The sequence below is a fragment of the Canis lupus genome, chromosome 30 (genome assembly GCF_003254725.2).
Source record: "Canis lupus dingo isolate Sandy chromosome 30, ASM325472v2, whole genome shotgun sequence".
NCBI classification, from domain to species: Eukaryota; Metazoa; Chordata; class Mammalia; order Carnivora; family Canidae; genus Canis; species Canis lupus.
This window is the reverse complement of record NC_064272.1, coordinates 19,868,790-19,880,959: the sequence shown is the minus strand read 5'-3', so window position 1 is coordinate 19,880,959 and position 12,170 is coordinate 19,868,790. Positions and strand designations below refer to the sequence as shown.

At 33.2% G+C, this 12,170-nt stretch overlaps 1 protein-coding gene across 1 annotated transcript in view; it reads right to left on the bottom strand.

The window, feature by feature from the left end:
- UNC13C (unc-13 homolog C) overlaps positions 1 to 12,170 on the bottom strand; it is a 540,818-nt gene that overhangs the window by 429,850 nt on the left and 98,798 nt on the right. The window lies entirely within an intron of this gene.

The following is a 12,170-nucleotide window of genomic DNA, read 5'->3' as shown; positions in this document are numbered from 1 at the left end:
GCTGTTCTTTTCAGGCATTATAATTTTATACTCAAAAGACAAATCACCTGCAAAACTATTAAGGTTAATAAAATAGGTAGAAGTGAGGATATAATGCAATTTATAAACTAAACAAAAAACAATAATTTTCTACAAAATCACAATAACCAGCTTGAAAAACACTGGCATGAATTGGATTTCAAATATGCATTACTTTGACACTATTAATAATTAGATTCTATATCAACCATTCCACTGAGTAAAGGTAATCTTAAAGTCAACAACTTTTCAGCTGCTAAATCTAATACATTTCAACTTTTTCATTCATTATTCAATGTTTCATTCATTCCTTAACTGAATAAATATTTTTATTAATTATCAACAAATATTTTTGTTCACTCCTACTCCTTTCTTGTCTACCTGCTATACTGTCCCCCTGTAAACCTTTCTAAACACAGGTAAAATCACACCACTCCCCTTCCCTGGATAAAATACATTAATGCTTCCCAGTGCCCACAAGAGAACAAACAGATCTATATCTACTGCAGGCTCATGAGTCTTCATTCACATTCTACACTTTGATCACAATTCAGTTCTTGCCATTTCATCTTCGTGGTGTACTCCTTGAAATCTGGGTGCCTTTGAATTTTCAGTTCCATTCCCTTAAAACAAGTGTTCCCCTTCTTCATCTAGCTATCTATCAGACTCCAAAATCCAAATTTTCACTCAAAGCATAACCCCCTCTCCTGGAAACCTGTAATCTCTCAGGGATTCATGGCTTGCATGCATGAGCCCTGCACACTACATTCCTCCCAGTTAATCCTCATCTTTTGTCAGTTTCTTCATCTGCAGTCCAGATAAAAGCTCCTTGATTTTATCTATCTTCAATCTCCTTTTTCTAAGTTCTACTACATTTCTGAAATATAGCAGACGAACAATACATTTTTGCTGAACATTGAGTGAACAGTTTTAAATAAGCTACAACACTTTATGGAAGTATCTAAAAATCCAAATGAAATTTATTTCATCTTCTTGTACAGGGAAAATTATTTTACTTATTTTATTTTTTATAAAGATTTTATTTATTTATTAGCGAGAGATAAAGAAAGAGGCAGAGACACAGGCAGAGAGAAGCAGGCTCCATGCAGGAAGCCCGATATGGGACTCAATCCCAGAACTCCAGGATCATGCCCTGAGCCAAAGGCAGATGCTCAACTGCTGAGCCACCCAGGCATCCCAGGGAAAATTATTTTATAACATATTTATAGATTTAATAGTTAAAATCCTAATGGCAAGTTGTTGCAGGATAAAGAACACTTCAAGTATAACTGGATTAATAAGTCAAAAGATCTAAGACCTTTTAAAAGGAGAATTATGAGGGAAGCTTGTAAGAATATTAAAAATCTATACTAATGAACATTATTGTCCTGGCAAAATAGATCGAAAGATAAATTCAACAAAATTAGCCAAGTAACAAACCCTTGTACTTAAGAATTTAACAAATAAGGAAGGATGGATTATTATCAAATACAAAGAGACATACTGGTCTATAAATTATGCTTAGAACAAAATTCAAGTATCTGTAATATTTATTTACATCCTCATCTCACACATAGCCCATAACTTTGCAGATATACTAAATAATCAAATGTAAAGAAAAACAAGTAAAAATATGAAGGAATATTTATTAACTCTATGGAATAAGAGGATACATTTATAGATAGAGGTAAAGTTTATTAAGTTTGTTATACCCATGTAGTAATTTGTATATAAAAACAAAAAGAAAATGAAACGTATTTGCTAAAAGCACATTAATATGTTCAGTATGTAAAGAACTCTTACAGGTCTCAAAAAAAAAAAAAATGACCCTAATACCTCCCCAAAATTGGTCAAGAATGTGACTAGGTAACTCACAAATAGAGTGCAACAATGGTAAATAAGCATGAAAAAATGATACTATTTATTAAAACTATGCCTCATCAGATTACAAAATTAGTAAAAATCAGGATAATCACATTTTAATAATATTAAAATAATACCAAATACTGTTGAGGGTGTCATTAATCTGACACTCTGATGCATGATTGATGGCAGTGAAAACTAATTAAATTTTTAGAAAATTTTTTAATGATGTCTAGCATACTGTTTTGATGAGAAATATTCTTTTGAAGTTGATGCTCAGAATATTTTTTTGTTACAGATTGAATTATATTCCCCAAAATTCACATGCTGAGGTCCTAATCTCAGAATATAGCCTTCTTTGGAAATAGAGTCATTGCAGTTTAGATAAGGTCATACTGGAGTAGGGTGGTTCCCAGTCCAGTATGACTGTCTATAAAAAGGAGACCTTTGAAAACAGATGTACTACACAAGAAAAATGCCATCTGAAGACTGCAGCTCCACTGCCACAGCCAAGGATATCTACCAGATGCTAGGAGAGAGGCCTGAACAGATCTTTCCCCTAGAAATTTCAGAGGGGAGCATTGCCCTCTCAGCCTACCTTGATCTCAGACCATCTAGCTTCCAGAACTGACAAGGTTTCTATTGCCCTAACTCACTTGGTTTATGGTACTTTGTTATATCAGATCTAGCAAACTAATATAAGTCATGAAAAAAATAACGTGTAAAGATCTGCACTTTCATTATTCACACACATACACACAAAACCCCTGGAAAAACATATATGATCAAGTATAGAAATATATGTTGAAAATTATATTATATGACCTTGATTCAATAATTTGTGACCATTAATATAAACACACTTAAATATTATACAAAAATGTAAAAAATACTCATATATTTACAAATATAGGTTTAATATACATCATAAACTTATCATATACTGATAACCAGTACATATACACACACACATTCACAATGGCTTTGTTCCCTGACAAATTGCCTGTTGTTCTACAAGTAGTTCTTTTTGCTTAGTCAAATTCTGATTAAGCCTCTATAATTACAAACAAACAAACCTCTGTAATTACATGCTGGATGCTCCTTATAAGGCTGTTCCCAATGCCCCTTGTCTCAAAAGTCCTATCATTGTGCAAGGTCATTTTGCAGTTCAGTGACTTAATGTCCTTAATATAAGATCACAATGCATCCATCTACTTTATAGTGAAACCTCCTCTATAAATAGGATTAAAGTGAAGGTTTTGTACATTTTTTTAATGTCTCAAAATTCCATAAAGTGTTTAAAAATTTTTTAACTTATAAAATATTTACTAGGTGAATATCATTCTATTCAACCATGCTGCTTAGGGACCTGAAAAGATATATATATTCTTATACGCTTAATAAGTGTGTATCTTGAGTATTAAAATCAATGTTACTCATGTGAACATCCTCAGGAAGGAATTCTGAATGTGACTTACAGCAACACATGACCTCCTGAGCACTCAGTTTTTCCTCCTATGTAAGTGAAGTAAGAGGGTTTGGCCAGCATATATCTAAAGTTTCTAGCTCTGAATTCTGTAATTGTGTTCCTCCAGATGTAATTTTCAGTGTAATGAGAATTATTTACTCACTAGTTACCACCCAAAATTTTAATACCTACCACTGAAATTTGAGATATAATTATCTCATAATCTAAGATAAAAGTAAAGATTGTTGTATTGTGTTTCCTCTCTTGGTATTTTAACCTTGCTATAACAGTTTTCAAAGACAATTTAGATGGAAGAGTTCTCAAAGTTTATAAAGAATTTGATATCTGGAGGCCAATCTAGCTTAGGAATTTCCTTAAACTTCATTGCTCTAATGCCTTTCTTTGCTCTCTAGTAGGATAATATAAATCTCCCACTAGTGATAATATTGTTCACTATACACTTAGGAAATAGGTTTGCTTTATTTTCCAGCATATCAAAATACATTTGACTTTTAAGGCATGTGTACTATGCCTGAAAGTCATGAGATGGGAGCTGAAAACAAACTAGAGAAAAGCCTGTATTATAATCAGAGGGTTTTTGAATTGCCATTGACCTTTACAGAGTACCTACTACATGTTAGGTATTTTGCATAGTATTTTACCTGTTGTTTTATTCAATCTTGTCAACTTTCTCGTGAGGCTCTCAGTATTCAATAGATCTTGCCAGGCTGGCTCACATTTCTGTTGGAATTCTGGACATAAGGAGTTGGGTGCTGAGTGAGATATTAATGCCCATATCTCATACTTTTTTGTTCAATTATGGGCTGGGAGAGGTAACATGGAAAATTGCAAAACAATGACTATACAATAAAGATATATGAAAGATATGAACAAGTTGATATGGGAGCATAGAGAAAAGATCTCTTAACTCTGCAGCCAGAGAGGACACTGGGTTTGTAAACAATTCATGGGGGCAATGATTTATGAATGGGCATTTGTCAGTTCAATGAGCCATTCTTAGAGGAAAAAAATTTGCAAAGGCACCGAAGCTTGAAACAGTATAGAGTATTAGGAACTGAAACATGAGAGCGTGACACTAAAGAATTATATGAAATAAAATATAGATGAATAGAGTTTATTGCATAAAAATCTTGATAGATTCCATTAAGGAATTTAAATTATACTCTAATTATAGTGTAGAACCACAGACTATTTTCAAACAAGACTGACATGTAACATGAATTTTATTTTGTTTTTAAAAATCTAGGCCAGTCCTCTGGACAATAAGGCAGAATAAGATGATACACAAAGATTCTGCTCTCTGGCTCCTCTATATCACAATTCAACTCAAGAATCATAGAATAAATTAATAGTAAAAATCAGGATAGTAAAGATGCAAAATAATTATGTAAAATTATTTTCTGAAAAAATAAGTTTGAGAAATGTTAGGTGATATCTAATTGTGGTTTTAATTTGCATTTCTCTGGTGATGAGTGATGGTGAGCAGCTCTTCATGTGTCTCTTGGTCATCTAGGTCTTTTTTGGAGAAATATCTACTCAGGTCCTATGCTCATTTTTTAATCAGATTATTTGGGACTTTTTCAGTATTGAGTTGTAGGAGTTATTTATATAGTCTGGATATGAACCCCTTATTTGGTATATTATTTGCAAATATTTTCTCCCATTTAGGTTGCCTTTTTTATTGATGGTTTCCTTTTCTGTGCAAAAGCTTTTTATTTTGATGTAGTTCCAACAGTTTATTTTTGCTTTTGTTTTCCTTGTCTTAAGACATCTCTAGAAAAATGCTGCTATGGCTGATATAAAAGAATTACTGCCTGTGTTTCCTTCTAGGAGTTTTATGGTTTCAGGTCTCACATTTTGGTCTTTAGTCCATCTTGAGTTCATTTTGTGTGTGGTATAAGAAAGTGGTCCAGTTTCATTCATTTGTATGCAGCTGTCCAGTTTTCCCAACACCATTTGTTGAAGAGACTTTTTCCCATTGTGTATTCTTGCTTCCTTTGCAATAGATTGACTGTATAAACAGAGAACCAGAAGTAAACCTATTCTGTTCCACTGATCTAAGGTAGAATTTTTTTTTTTTTATCCTAGAACCAAAGAGATAAGAAATAACAAATGTCGGTGAAGGTATGAAGAAAAAGAATCCTTCTACACTGTTGGTAAGGCATGTAAATTGGTACAGTCATTAGGGCAAGAAGTATAGAAGTTCCTCAAAAAATTATAAATAGAAATACCATGTGGGTTCAATAATTCTACTTCTGGGTATTTACCCAAAAAAATGAAAAACACCAATTTAAAAAATATATATGCACCCTTCTGTTTTTATTACAGCATAACTTAAAATAGCCAAGGTATGGAAGCAACTAAAGTGTCCATAGATTCATAAATTGGAAAAGATTAAATTTATTATATATAATATATATAACTTATTTTATATATATAATGGAATATTACTCAGCTATAAAATAAACTATATACCCAGTCATTACATATATATAATATGTATATTATATATTATTTTATATATATAATGGAATATTACTCAGCCATAAAAAGGATGAGATCTTGCCATTTGTGACAACATAAATGGATCTAGCGGGCATAATGCTAAGTGAAATAACTCAAACTGAGAAAGACCAATACCATATGGTTTCACTCATACATAGAATCTAAAAAACAGAAGAAATGAACAAAAAGCAAAATCAGACCTATAAATGCAGAGAACAAACTGATGGTGGCTACAGGGGAGGAGGGTGAAGTATAATGCTTTATGACGACTGGTTAAAAAGAGGGAATGTACGTATGAACAATATCATTATGTAAAGAAGATAAAACTGAAGATGCTGTGAATTTTTTAAAAAGTTACAGGTATGCTATAAATATCTTTATGTCAATTAATGCTAATACTTAAAGATAATTTTCCAAAAATATTAAAAATATAATTTCTAAAAATAATATTTTACAAAAATAGAAAAAACTAAAGCTATTACTAAGGAACTTTATCCAGTAGGAAAATCATAAGAACACTAGATAATTTTTTAAAGTTTTATCAAGTAAATAATATCAATAACACAAATTTGACTATAGAAGTAAAGTGAACACACAGAATGCAAAAAGAGGTACATTTTCTAAGGCTAGTATAAGCTTATTATTAAAATCAGAAAATGATAGTACAAACTAAGATTAGATAGCATCATATAGGAGGGCTCATAAGCAAATTCCTAAAGAAAATTTTTGCATTTGATGTAGTGTGAGTACACTTATCCAAGTCGGGTTTATTCCCAAAATAAAATATTGCTTTATCAATGTAAAAATATATCAGATTTTTGCTTCCAGGGGAAAAAAAAAGGATGTATTTACTCTCCCTATTACTCTAATTAAATACACCTAAAAACTTTGGACATAATATATAAAATAAACACATATAAAGTTCTGAAAGTTGGAGAGATGGCATACTGGCTAGTAACTTTGAACTCAAAGTATAATACAGTGGTGAGTTTTTTGGGTTTTCTGTTTGCCTCAAATATCCTGAACTGCAACCCAGAGATCTCAATGGTGCAGACAAGGAAAGGCTCCAAGGAAAACTCTTTAGCAGGAGAAACAAGAAGGGACAGGCCACTAAGACAGAAACCTTAGATAATAATTAACCCACTCTAGCCAAAAGTCAAACACACAAAACCCTGTGGCCACTGTTTTCTACTCCCAGCGGTGAAGGTCAAAAGGAGTGACTAGACTTTTCCCCTTGCCAGACTGTAATGAGGTACTTCAGTCCCCCATATAGGCTGGAGTGCTGTCAGAGAAGGCCAAGTAGGGAGTTGTAAATCACACAGCCTGAACTTTTCCCCTACAGAAGTAATAATGAGATTCCCTTTCCCTTCTTACAGGAATGGTATTAGAAAAGGCCTAGTGGCAAGTCAGGACTTTTATCACTACTCAGCTCTAACAAAATCACCCCCTCAATGTGATTGGTGGCGACACAGGAAGCAGCAATTAGGCACCTGTTCCCTTCTAAGCTAGGGTGGTATAAGCAGAGACCCAGAGGGAAGCCTCAACTTCCAGTCATGCCTACAGCAATAACACAAAATTCCTCCTCCTGGGTATCTATGGAAACCAAGGGGAAAAAAAAAACAAAAACCTAAATTTCCATCTCCACCTTGAAAAAAATGAGTCTTCATTCAAGCACTGGAGCACTGTCAGACAAAATAAAATACAAGACTTGAGATCCAGTCTTATAACATGATACTCAAAATGTCCATATTAAAATCATTTGTCATACCAGGGACTTTAAACTGAATGAGGAAGACAACAGATGCCAATGTGATAATCCAGATGTTAGATCTGACAAGGATTTTAAAGCAGCCAAAATTTTTTTTTTCAACAATTATAAATACACCTGGAACCAATGAATAGGAAGTATTACTGAAGGAATAGACACTCTGTTTTTCTAAAGATTTTTATTATTTATTCATGAGAGACACACAGAGAGAGAGGCAGAGACACAGGCAGAGGAGGAAGTAGGCTCCATGCAGGGAGCCCAATGCGGGACTCCATCCCGGGACTCCAGGATCATGCCCTGGGCCGAAGGCAGGCACCAAACCACTGAGCCACCCAGGGATCCCGCAAGGAGTAGACACTCTCAAACTGAAGATAGGAAAAGCAAATAGAAATTTTAGAAATAAAAAATATAGTGACTGAAATATTCCCAAGTGGATGGACTCAACAGCCACTAGAGAGAAAAATCAGTGAACTTGAAATATAAAACAGTAGAAATTACATAGTCTGAACTACAGATCCCATAAAAAAGTGTTAGGAACATGTGAGATTATGATAAAAATATTTAAAAATATAATATTAATCTCATTGGAGTCCTAGAAAGACAGGAAAAAAAGAATAGAATTCTCGGTCTATGCAAAATGCTTTAACAAAATATCATTGACTGAGTAGCTTAAGCAACAGGTATTTACTTCTTACAGTCCTGGAGAGTGGAAAGTCCAAGATCAAGTTACTAACAGATTTGATTCTTGGTAAAGGTTCTCTTCCTGGGTTGCAGAGATCTACCTTCTCACTGTGTCCTCACATGACATACTGAGCTCTGGTCTCTCTTCCTATTCTGATAAACTGATCCCACCATTGGGCCCTACCCTCATGACCTCATCTAAACCTAACTAATTATCAAAGTTTCCATGTTCAAATTCAATCACATTAGAAGTTAGCATTTCAATATTTGAATTTGGGGACAGCACATTCAGTCTATAACAGAGCTGGAAGTGTATCCAACAAAAAATGACTAAATTATCCAAGTTTGGCAAAAATTAAAACACAAATCTGAAGAATAAGCTGATAAACCATAAACAGGACAAACAGAAAAATTCATGTCAAGACACATCATAAACTCCTGAAAACTAAAAGAAAAAAAAATGTTGAAGTAGTAAGAGAAATGGCACATTATCTATAAGGGAGAAACAATTTGAATGAGAATGGAATTCCTATCAGAACCAAAGAGGCAGAAAGAGATGACGTAACACTTTTTAAGTGCTGAAAGAAGAAAATGATCAACCCAAGATTCCATATTCAGTGCAAATACATCCTTAGGAATGAAGAGGCAATCAAGACATACTCAAATGAGGGAAAACTATGAGACTTTATAATCAGTTAACTTACTTTAAATGATTGGCTAAAATTTTTTTTTCTAAACAGAAAGGAAATGGAAAAAGAAGGAATCCTGAAACATCAAGAAAAGAGAATGAATGATAAGAGCAAAACTATGGGTGTAGACAGTATCCTTTCCTTTTCCTCCTGAGTTCTCTACATTATGTTTGATGGTTGAAACAATAAGTTTAACACTATGTAATGTGGTTCTCAATATATATAGAGAGGACATATTTAAGACAATTTGACTTTAAATGTGAGAGAATAAAGGAATATAGTGGTAGATAAGGTTTCTGTACTTCATTTGAACTGGTAAAATGTATACCCCAGCCAACTTTGACAAATTATGTATATGTAATGCATAGTGGGCAAGTTAATGGCCCCCAGAGACAACCATGCTATATACTTGGAACCTCAATAATTTATTTAACATGGAAAAGGAAATTAAAGTTGCTGATAGAACTAAGTTTCCTTATCAGCTGACTTAATATTGGATTATTTATTATCCAGGGTATCTGGTGGGTCCAGAAGGACCTCAAAGTGGAAGAGGAAGGTAGAAAAGTGAGGTCAGAGTAGTGTAATATTAAAAAGCTCACCACACAGTGGTGCGTGGGTGGCTCAGTCAGTTGAGCATCCAAATCTTGGTTTCAGCTTGTTTTGATTTCAGGGTCTTGGGATTGAGTCCTGGGTCATGCTCCGTGTTCAGCAGGGGGTCTTACTGGATTCTCCTTCTGTCCCTCCTCTCAAGTAATAAATAAATCTTTTTAAAAATGCTCAACACACAGCTGCTGGTTTTGAAGACAGGGAAAATGTCTATGAGCCAAAAAATCTGAGTGTAACTAAAAGCTGGAAAAATCTTCAAAACCTATTCTTCCCTAAGCCTCCAGAAGGGAATACATAGCTGTACTGTTACCTTGAGTTTAGTCCAGTGAACCTGTAACAGATCTTTCACCTTCAAGATTTTACAAAAAAAAAAAAAAAAAACTATTAGTTTTGACATTTTTTAAGGAGGCAATAAAAAAATACATAATGCAATACTTAGAGTAGCCACTACAAAAGTTATACAAAGAGACATATTGAAAAACTTACAATGTACAATAATCTATAGAAATGCAGAAAAGATAAAAACTAGAAAATACAAACAGAAGACAAAGAATAAAGTGGCAGATTTAAGCCTTATCAATAATTGCATGAAATGTATATGGTCTAAATATATCAAATAAAAAGACTTAATGGAATGGATAAAAACAAAACATCATGACCTACCTATATGCTGAGGAATTCAATTTAAATGTAATGATATAGGCAGATTAAAAATAAACAAATGGAAAAAGATACTATACAATCAAAAGAAAATAGTAGTAGCTAAATAACTGATAATGTGGACTTCAGAACAAAAGAAAACTAATAAAGAGACACATTGTATAAGGATATAAAGGTGAATCCACCAGGAAGACATAACAATTCAAAATGAGTATGAACCAAATGCAGAGCTGCAAAGCCTGTGAAACAAAAGCTAATGTAACTGAAAAGTAGACAAATTCACAATTATTTTAGGTTACTTAAATCCGCACCCTACAGTGATGAGAATAATCAAAGAAAATATTAATACATGCAAAGTTATGCCATGTTCATGAACTGAGACCCTTGAGATACCAAAATGTTGATTTTCTCCAAATTATATATAATCTTTAAATATATATATTTAAATCTTTAATTAATTTATATATATATATTTAAATCTTTATTTATTTATTTATTCATGATAGAGAGAGAGGGAGAGGCAGAGACACAGGAGGAGGGAGAAGCAGGCTCCATGCTGGGAGCCCAACGTGGGACTCGATCCCCAGACTCCAGGATCGCGCCCTGGGCCAAAGGCAGGTGCTAAACCACTGAGCCATCCAGGGATCCCTTTTTTTTTTTTTTTCATAATTTTATAGTTCTAATAACCAAGACTGTGATATCAGTAGATAGAATAAAACATCGACAAATGCAACAAAATAGAGAACCCAGATAAAGACCTACACAACTCATTTTTTTATAAGGATGCAAAAGCAACTCAGTGGATGATAGACTTTTAAATGATGCTCAAAGCAACTGAATATTTATAAGCAGAAGCACACCCTCAACCTAAACCTCACATTCTAATGCAAAAATTATCTTAAAATGAATTATATTTAAATATGAAATAAAAATTATAAAAATCTTAACTCAGGAAGTCTTCAAGACATAAAACTTGAGTTATTAATCATGACATTAAAAGCATGATACAAAAAAATGAAAAGCCAGTGATCTTGTCTTAAAAAACTCTACTCTTTGAAAGCTCATGTAAAAAGGATGTAAATAAAAGCTATACACTGGAAGAAAATATTTGCAAACCACATATTGAAGGAAGGAGTGGTATCTACAATATATAAAGAACTCTCAAAACTCAACAGCAACAACATTCATACACAAAATCAAAAAATGGGCAAGAGATGTAGAGACATTTTACTGAAGAGAACATATGAATGACAAGTCCATGAAAAGATGATTAATGTCACTAGATATTCAGGAAGTGCAAATTAGAGCCATAATGAAATGTTTCTATGTACCTATTAGAAGAGCTAAATAGCAAAAACATTGATAATACTAAGTGCTAGAAAGGCTTCAGAGAAACTGGCTCTCATACATGGTTAGTGCAAATGTAAAATACAATAATTCTCAAAGAGTTTGACAATTTCATATAAAATTAAATATACATCTACAATTCAGCCTGGAAAAATAACACATCCACATAAAAAATTACAAATGACTTTTATTAACAGATTTTAATAGCATCAAACTAGAAACAACAAAGGTGTCCCTCAATAGGGGAACAGCTAAACTGTGATATATCCCTCTCAAGGAATACTAATCAACAGTAAAAATAAGCTGATATACACAGCAATTTATATCCCAAGGGCATTATTTTTAGTGGAAAAATAGCCAATATCCAGATGACAGATACAATTCCATTGTTATAAAATTATACATATGAAAAACAGATTAGTGGCTCCCAGAGGTTATGCAAGGTTAAGCATGGGAGAGATAGATGAGAGACTACACAATGATTACACAATGATAGCACAAAGCATGATGGCATAGTTCTGTATTTGGACTGTAGCTATGGTTA